This window comes from Octopus bimaculoides, chromosome 15 (assembly GCF_046866305.1).
Source record: "Octopus bimaculoides isolate indiv1 chromosome 15, ASM4686630v1, whole genome shotgun sequence".
Taxonomy (NCBI): domain Eukaryota; kingdom Metazoa; phylum Mollusca; class Cephalopoda; order Octopoda; family Octopodidae; genus Octopus; species Octopus bimaculoides.
Window position 1 is genome coordinate 50,802,792 of NC_142942.1, and position 7,500 is coordinate 50,810,291.

At 35.4% G+C, this 7,500-nt stretch overlaps 1 protein-coding gene across 1 annotated transcript in view; it reads right to left on the reverse strand.

Annotated features, from left to right (window-relative positions):
* The window catches only part of LOC106870821 (CUE domain-containing protein 2-B), a 65,729-nt gene that overhangs the window by 32,754 nt on the left and 25,475 nt on the right, over nucleotides 1–7,500 (reverse strand). The gene's annotated exons all lie outside the window — the stretch shown is intronic.

Below are 7,500 nucleotides of genomic sequence, written 5' to 3' on the forward strand. Positions count from 1 at the left end.
TGTGTGTGTATGTGAAAGAGAGAGAGAGAGAGAGAGAGAGAGAGAGGGAGAGAGAGAGAGAGAGAAAGAGAGAGAGAGAGAGAGAGAGAGAGGGAGAGAGAGAGAGAGAGAGAACAAAGTTGGAAATAGGAGGGGAAGAGGTTAAGAATAGAATGAATTAAATGCAATGTATTGTATATAATAATAATACAACATAATTAAGCTGAATAAAGAATATTCTCCAATATTGTTTGTGTTGTTTTATATTTAACTTAAGTAAAAGAAAAAACATAAAAACTCCACACAAAACTCAGAACCAAAACCATGACATATTAAATAGATATGAGAAGAATCGATGGAGAATTTCCATTCTACACTTTGTAAATAAAGCATATTGAATAAATAATGTAAGGGTTCCTTTATTTATTTGTTTACCTATTATTATTGCTATTGTTGTTGTTCTTTTTTTTTGTCTTATTTTGTTTTTTGTTCTATGTTTCTAAATTTTAAAATAATATTGGGATTTATTAAACAGGTAATTATTTTTTACTGAATATTTTGATTGGAATAACAATTAGACATCTGCTAACAATGAGTTTGAACATCAAACATTATCAATGGTTTTACAATAACACTGATTTGTGTGTATGGGTGGTGGGGGGAGGAGAAGGATGTATTGAAGGACCATACAGTCATTGAATATTTATAAAAAAAAAAGCCCAACTTATTTTGGTTATAGAGTATCAATATCTCTCATAGGGTGTTGAATTGAATATCGGCTGTTAAAAGGTCAGTGTTTCAAAAACATGCAATCAAATACAATATTGATTTGTTTTTTTCATCAAATTTCTACTTCCCAAACATTTTATTTCATTCTTCATTATTTTTTTACCTTTCTTTTTTTTCTATCATCATCATTATCATCGTCGTTTAATGTCCGATTTCCATGCTAGCATGGGTTGGACGATTTGACTGAGGACTGGTGAAACCAGATGGCTACACCAGGCTCCAGTCTGATCTGGCAGAGTTTCTACAGCTGGATGCCCTTCCTAACGCCAACCACTCAGAGAGTGTAGCGAGTGCTTTTACGTGCCACTGGCACGAAGGCCAGTCAGGCGGTACTGGCAACGGCCACGCTCAAAATGGTGTATTTTATGTGCCACACGCACAATTATGTGCCACCACAAAGTTTTGGTTTTATAGAAGAGATGGAGTGCGATATATGAGATGGTGGAACAGTCTTCTCTTTTCCGCAAGGGTATTCGTGACATAGCTGAATTGACACAGGCTTAACTGAAGCGAAACCTTATCACAGACGTAGTTTCATCATGAATTTAATAATAATATATGACGCTAGTTAAATACACTATGTCACAGACTATCAGATGTTGTTATACATTGCTGGTCACAGTGCACTTTGCATTAATCTAGCCTTGGAATGATGTCATCCTCCTGGCTAGGTGAGCAGATCGATGTTCCTCTTGATCGGAAGACTATTCCATTGCAGGGTTCTCCATTTACAGATGAATGGACTGGAGTAATGGGAAATGAAGTGTTTGGCTCAAGAACACAATGTGCTGTCCGGCTTGGGAATTGAACCCACAATCTAGCAATCATGAATGCAACACCCTAATCACTAGGCCACCTGCCTCCACAACTCAAAATTTTAAAATTTATTCCGTCTGTGTAGTCTGGTATCAAATGATCGATGACCCTATACTGATTCGCAACTCAGTGGTTAGGGACCTCTGCTTTAGCAGGGCTCCAAATCTGTTGTAAGCATTTGGGCCAGATTTCAAGTGTGAGGATACCTTTTTTCCCTCAGAAGGGTCTTAGCCACCATCTTTCCTTCTGAGAGAAAGATAAAAAAAGAAGAAACAAAATGGTGCTTAGCAGGACTGCATTTTCTATTACCTTCTACTGTTTAACAACAGTAGGGTGCTTAGAAACTTCAGCTGTTATTTCTAGCAGAGCAAGTGCCACATAAAGAGTTGGGAGTTTCAAAGGGGTTGCTGAAGCTGCTAGAAACAACAGATTGGCCCCTTGTATATAATGCAGCACTAGATATGCAGTGCCTGAAAAAACCAAAAAAACATGAAAAGAAAAGACAGGATGGTCACAATTAAAATGCCTGTAATTGTGGTTCTGCTCAGTCAGTTTTTGATCTTGGGGGTTAAATATGGCTTCCAAACCTCATTTGCTTTCAATGTTAGTGTGTCAACATCAGGGACCATTATTACATCACATCAGTATTGAACAGAGAGCAGAAGAAACAATAACAGTCACCAGCTAAATTATATAGAATTTTGTCTTGTTTTTGAAGAACGGGGAGCCAGGTATGGTATTATGTAACATGAAATGAGATAACTTTCTGCTTCGTAGAAAAGAATATATATATATAAATATATAATTTCAGTAGTAAAAAAAAATTAAGGAAAAAGAATATATATATACATATATATATATATATATATATATATATATATATATATATATATATATATATATATATATATAAAGCAAGTTTTGATACTTTGGCAACTTTGATAAACTGTCTTCTGCTGACGGAATGCAAGGGACAAAAAAAAAAGAAAAAAAAGGGGGGAAAAATCTAAAAACAAAAAGGAACATAAAAAATACCTACTTTATTTGCCCTTATTTCATTCCCATTTAGATTATACCAGAAAGGAGTGTAAAGAAAGAAACGGTCTCCTGACAGCAGAACGGGCTTTTAGAATCAGAAATACAAGAGAAGACACACCTCATACAAACACAAACACACAAAATTCAGTCATCTAAAAGCTAAGAGAACATTTTATTTTTGTTCTCTGAGAGTTTTTATTTTATTTTATTTTATTTATTTTCTTTGCCAAAATCTGGAACATTTTTCCTAAAAAGCCATTCTGATGAAGGACAAAGCAAAAAAATGTATTTGCAGATAGAAGGATGATGGAGTTTTTTTTAATTTTTTATTTTTTTTTTTACCTTTATTTTTATATCCACCCTGTTTTTGTTTTTTTTTCGTTTTGTTTTCCACTTAGAACTGTTACATCATGCATTTACTGAGGGAACGAGGTGGGTGGTGGTGGAGGGAAATGGAAATTTATTTTTGGCCATTTTTAGACAGAATCATCTGCCAAACAATAGATATTGACACAAAAATCAAGCTACAATCTTTGTTTCATACCTTGTTGTTCCCTTCCAAATTATGCAACAATCCCTTTGATCATTGCACTTTCAGAATCAGAAAATCAGACCAGCCACACAATGCCTGATATCTTCAATGCTTATTTGTTAACTATCTTATTATCATCATCATCATCATTTTTATTATTTCCTTATTATTATTGTCATTATTATTGTTGTTGTTGTTGTTATCATCATCATCAAGGCAGTGAACTGGCAGAATCGTTAGCAAGCTGGACAAAATGCTTAGCAGTATTTCATCTGCCGCTATGTTCTGGGTTCAAATTCCACCGGGATTGACTTTGCCTTTTATCCTTTCGGGGTCGATTAAGTAAATACCCATTTCACACTGGGTGTCGATGTAATCGACTTAATCCCTTCCCCCAAATTTGAGGCCTTGTGCTTCCAATAGAAAGGATTATTATTATTATTATTATTACTGGGAAGGGGACATATGTTCTCCCACTTTCCTCGGAAAAAATTTGGTATTTTTTCTTTTCCTAAAGGTAAAAGAGAATCTGAGATCTGTGTTTGAGAATATAAAGGCTTTTCTCTTTTATCTCTTCTGTTTTTTCCATGTAAAACTTACCCCTAAAGCCCAATAAAAAAAAAGTAATAAATAGAATATGATGGTTATAGTGAGTCCTATAAACCAGTGAATACATCATAGGCACTACATTGAAGAGTTCACCCTTATGTAGTGTACCTAGGGTAAACTAGCTGATGGAACATATCTTGCCTAACCCTTTAGTATTTAAACCAGCCATATCTGGCCCCAAAAATTCTACCTATGTTATGTTCAAATCAGCCAGATCCAGCCTCTTACACCTACCCTACGATGTCATTCTAAAAAATTATTATTGCATCATCAAAATTTTCAAGCTGTGAAATAAAGCCTAATAAATCCGAAGCAATGTGAATGAATAAGAATTACATTCGATAGAGTAATTAATCCAAATGCTAAAGGACTAAGCTCTAACCATAGAAAGAACTGAAAATAACACTAAAATAAGTTACCTTTTTGTTCTTTTTCACAGGTGTGGCTGTGTGGTTAAGAAGTTTTCTTTCCAACCATGTGGTCTTGGGTTCAGTCCCACTGCATGGCATTATGGGTAAATTTTTCCTAATATACTTTTCTACTCTAGGCATGTGGTGTTTGTGGTGTTATGGGCTGTGATGAGCAGACGGAAGTGAAGACTGCAGGGGCCGGCGGAAGGGCCACAGGTGCATGCGTGACAGCACTACCTCCTCCAGGCACTTGGTGTAGGCCTCTCTGTTGAGGTTGAGGCCATGTGGGAAGATGAATGGAGGCATGATGTCGCCATCACTTGTGATCACTCCAAACACCATGATGTTGACTGGATGTTTGATTTTTGTCACTCTCGGTACATGTCCTCAGATTGACACCCAAACACTCTGAAATGTTCATATTGGAGCTTCTGGCATGAATGCTAAGCAGTACAATATGTCATTTCCAAATTTCTGGCAGAGTGAATTGCATCATGGTGCTGTTTTTCTCACAGATAGTAAGAAACTGATCCGACTATATTGTGTAGTCAACAAAATTAAAAACAAACAATGAACATGCGCGAAATTAAAAATATAAAACGGTGACGATTTACCCATCGCACTCTGTATATATATATATATATATACACACATACATACATATATATACACACACTCATATGCATGTGTGTGTGCTGCATATATACATACATACAACAATATATACATGCATGCACACACACATACACAGCTTCACTAAGTCTTCAATTTCTAACATTTGAGTAATGAGAACAGCACCAATTGTGTTTCTTTTATTCAATTAGTTTACGGAAACTTAGCATCTCTACCAAATATAAGTTTCTAAGTTCCAGACTTTATAAACACAACATCACACACACACACACACACACACACACACACACACACACAGCAGCCATAGATGTGTCTTTAAAACACTGACAGCAGGAATTATTTCGGTTTCTTTTAAATCAATAATTAAGGATGGTAATAGTGATGATGATTAAGATGATGTTTATAACGATAAAGGAGAATAGTATCAATGATGATGATGATGATGATGATGATGATGATGATGATGGTGATTATAAGGATGTTGTGATGATGATAATGTAATGATAACAATGCTGATAATTAAGAGGATGATGACAATGATGGTGATGATGATGTTTATGGCAAGTGAGAACATTACCAACACCAATGACAATGATGGTGATGATGAAGAGGAGGTGAGGAGGGGGAGGCGCCAGAGGAGGAGGCAACGAAAGAGGAGGGAATAGAGAAGGAGGCAGGCCGGTGATCAGGTAGATTTAATCTGGTTTAACACCATTACTTGGTCTCTGGGTACCTGTGTGGGCAGAGTCCACTCAGGTGCAAAGAGTGGACAACATCCAGGGGTCTCCATTTTGAGAATCACTTCTCTTCCTTCTGCCAGTCTCAGAATCTCTGTAAAATGAAGAGAATCAAATGCTGCTGAGGTCGACTTGTCTTTCATCTTTTAGGGGTTGATAAAAATAAGTAAAATAAGACATGAAGTTACTCAATATTATTGTGGAACTTATAAGGAGGTGAGCTGGCAGAATGGTTAGCACGCTGGACGAAATGCTTAGCGGTATTTCACCCGTCGCTACATTCTGAGTTCAAATTGCACCAAGGTCAACTTTACCTTTCATCCTTTCTGAGGTCGATAAATTAAGTACCAGTTGAGTACTGGGGTCGATGTAATCAACTATCACCCTTCCCCAAATTTCAGGCCTTGTGCCTATTATAGAAAGGATTATTATGGAACCTATAGCGAGCCTTACGACCAAACGCATGAGATAGAAAGTTATGTAGAATTGATACTTCAAGACAGAAAGAAGCCAATGGACATTGCAGCATAAAAGCAGGCATGCATAAAGGATCACGGTAGTTCCAGTAGACCAATGGCCATTCTTCAATGGATCTTCTGCAACAGAGACTACCTATCATTCCCATGTTGGTATTTTTTCAGTCACAAGCAAAACTGCTTCAGCCAAACAGAAATCTAGAACAACAAAAAGTGCAATTCTCAGTCAGCCCACAACTGAAAGGGGCCAAAGTATTGGGACCAACTTAATCAACTAACACCCACTGCCTGACTCCCTCCAAGTTTTTGCTCATGTCTATAGGAGAAATAAAATTTATTTTTTCTATCTTTTCTTTCCTCATTGTTTTTTTTGTTTCAATTATTCTGTCCTTCAGTCTATCATTGTTTGTGTTTTTTCTTTTCCTTTCTTTTATTTATTAAAAAAAAAATCTTTCCTTTTTCATCTTTACTCTTTTGTTTCTCTTTCCCACATTTTCAGTTTTCCTTCTCTATTTCTTTCTTAACTTTCCATCACTCATTCCCATCCTTCTTCTTCTCTTCGTCCATTACTACCCTCCCCTTTTCCTTCATTTATTCCTATCCTCTCTACTTTTCTGATTTTCATTCTCATTTCTTTTTATTTCCTTCATTGATCTCCTTCACTTCCAACCACTTCAGACTTCTTCCTTACCATTCCAATATTCTATTTTTAGTATTTTTCTAGTTTTTATATTATTTTCTACTTTGTTTCTTTCTTCCTTCATTTCCTTCCAGTTTGTCTTGATTTCTTCACTTTTCATTTACTTGACTTATCTTTCTGTTTTTCTGACTATTTCTTCTTCACATTCATATTCCTTATTTATTCTATCTATTTCTTCCTTCTCCTTTATTCTTTCAAAATAATTTTCTTTCTTTCACCTTCTAATTATTTGCTTCTTTCTTTTTCCTCGCATTTTCCTTCTTTCCATTTCATTTACCTTTTCTTTACTTGTCTTTCGTACTTTCTTTCAATTTGTTCATTTATTCCTTTCTTTCCATAAATATCTTTTTTATTTTGCTTTCCTCTGTTTCTCTCTCTCTCATTTTCACCTCCTTTCTATTTCTTCCTTTTAAATTCCTTACTTTCTATCTATTTGATTCTTTCCATTAAAAGAAGAAAAAAAAAATTTCTCGTTCTATCCTTCCATACTTTTATCTTTCTCTAATTTATTCTGTCTGCTTTCACACTAATTCCAGAATATTCCTGTTCAGCAACAATATTCCAAAATCAATTAAGAACAAAATATCAGTTTTTAAAAGCCATTTTTCTTTAAGTATTTCCTATTACCATTTCTTGTTTGTTTCACTAGATTTTCTCTTACTGCTGTCTACTTTCCATCTCACATACTAAAACTACACTCAGATATATTCAGAACTGCAACCAAGATTTAGCAATACGTTGCTGTTGTGACAGTATTACAGATGCAACATTCTAGTCACAC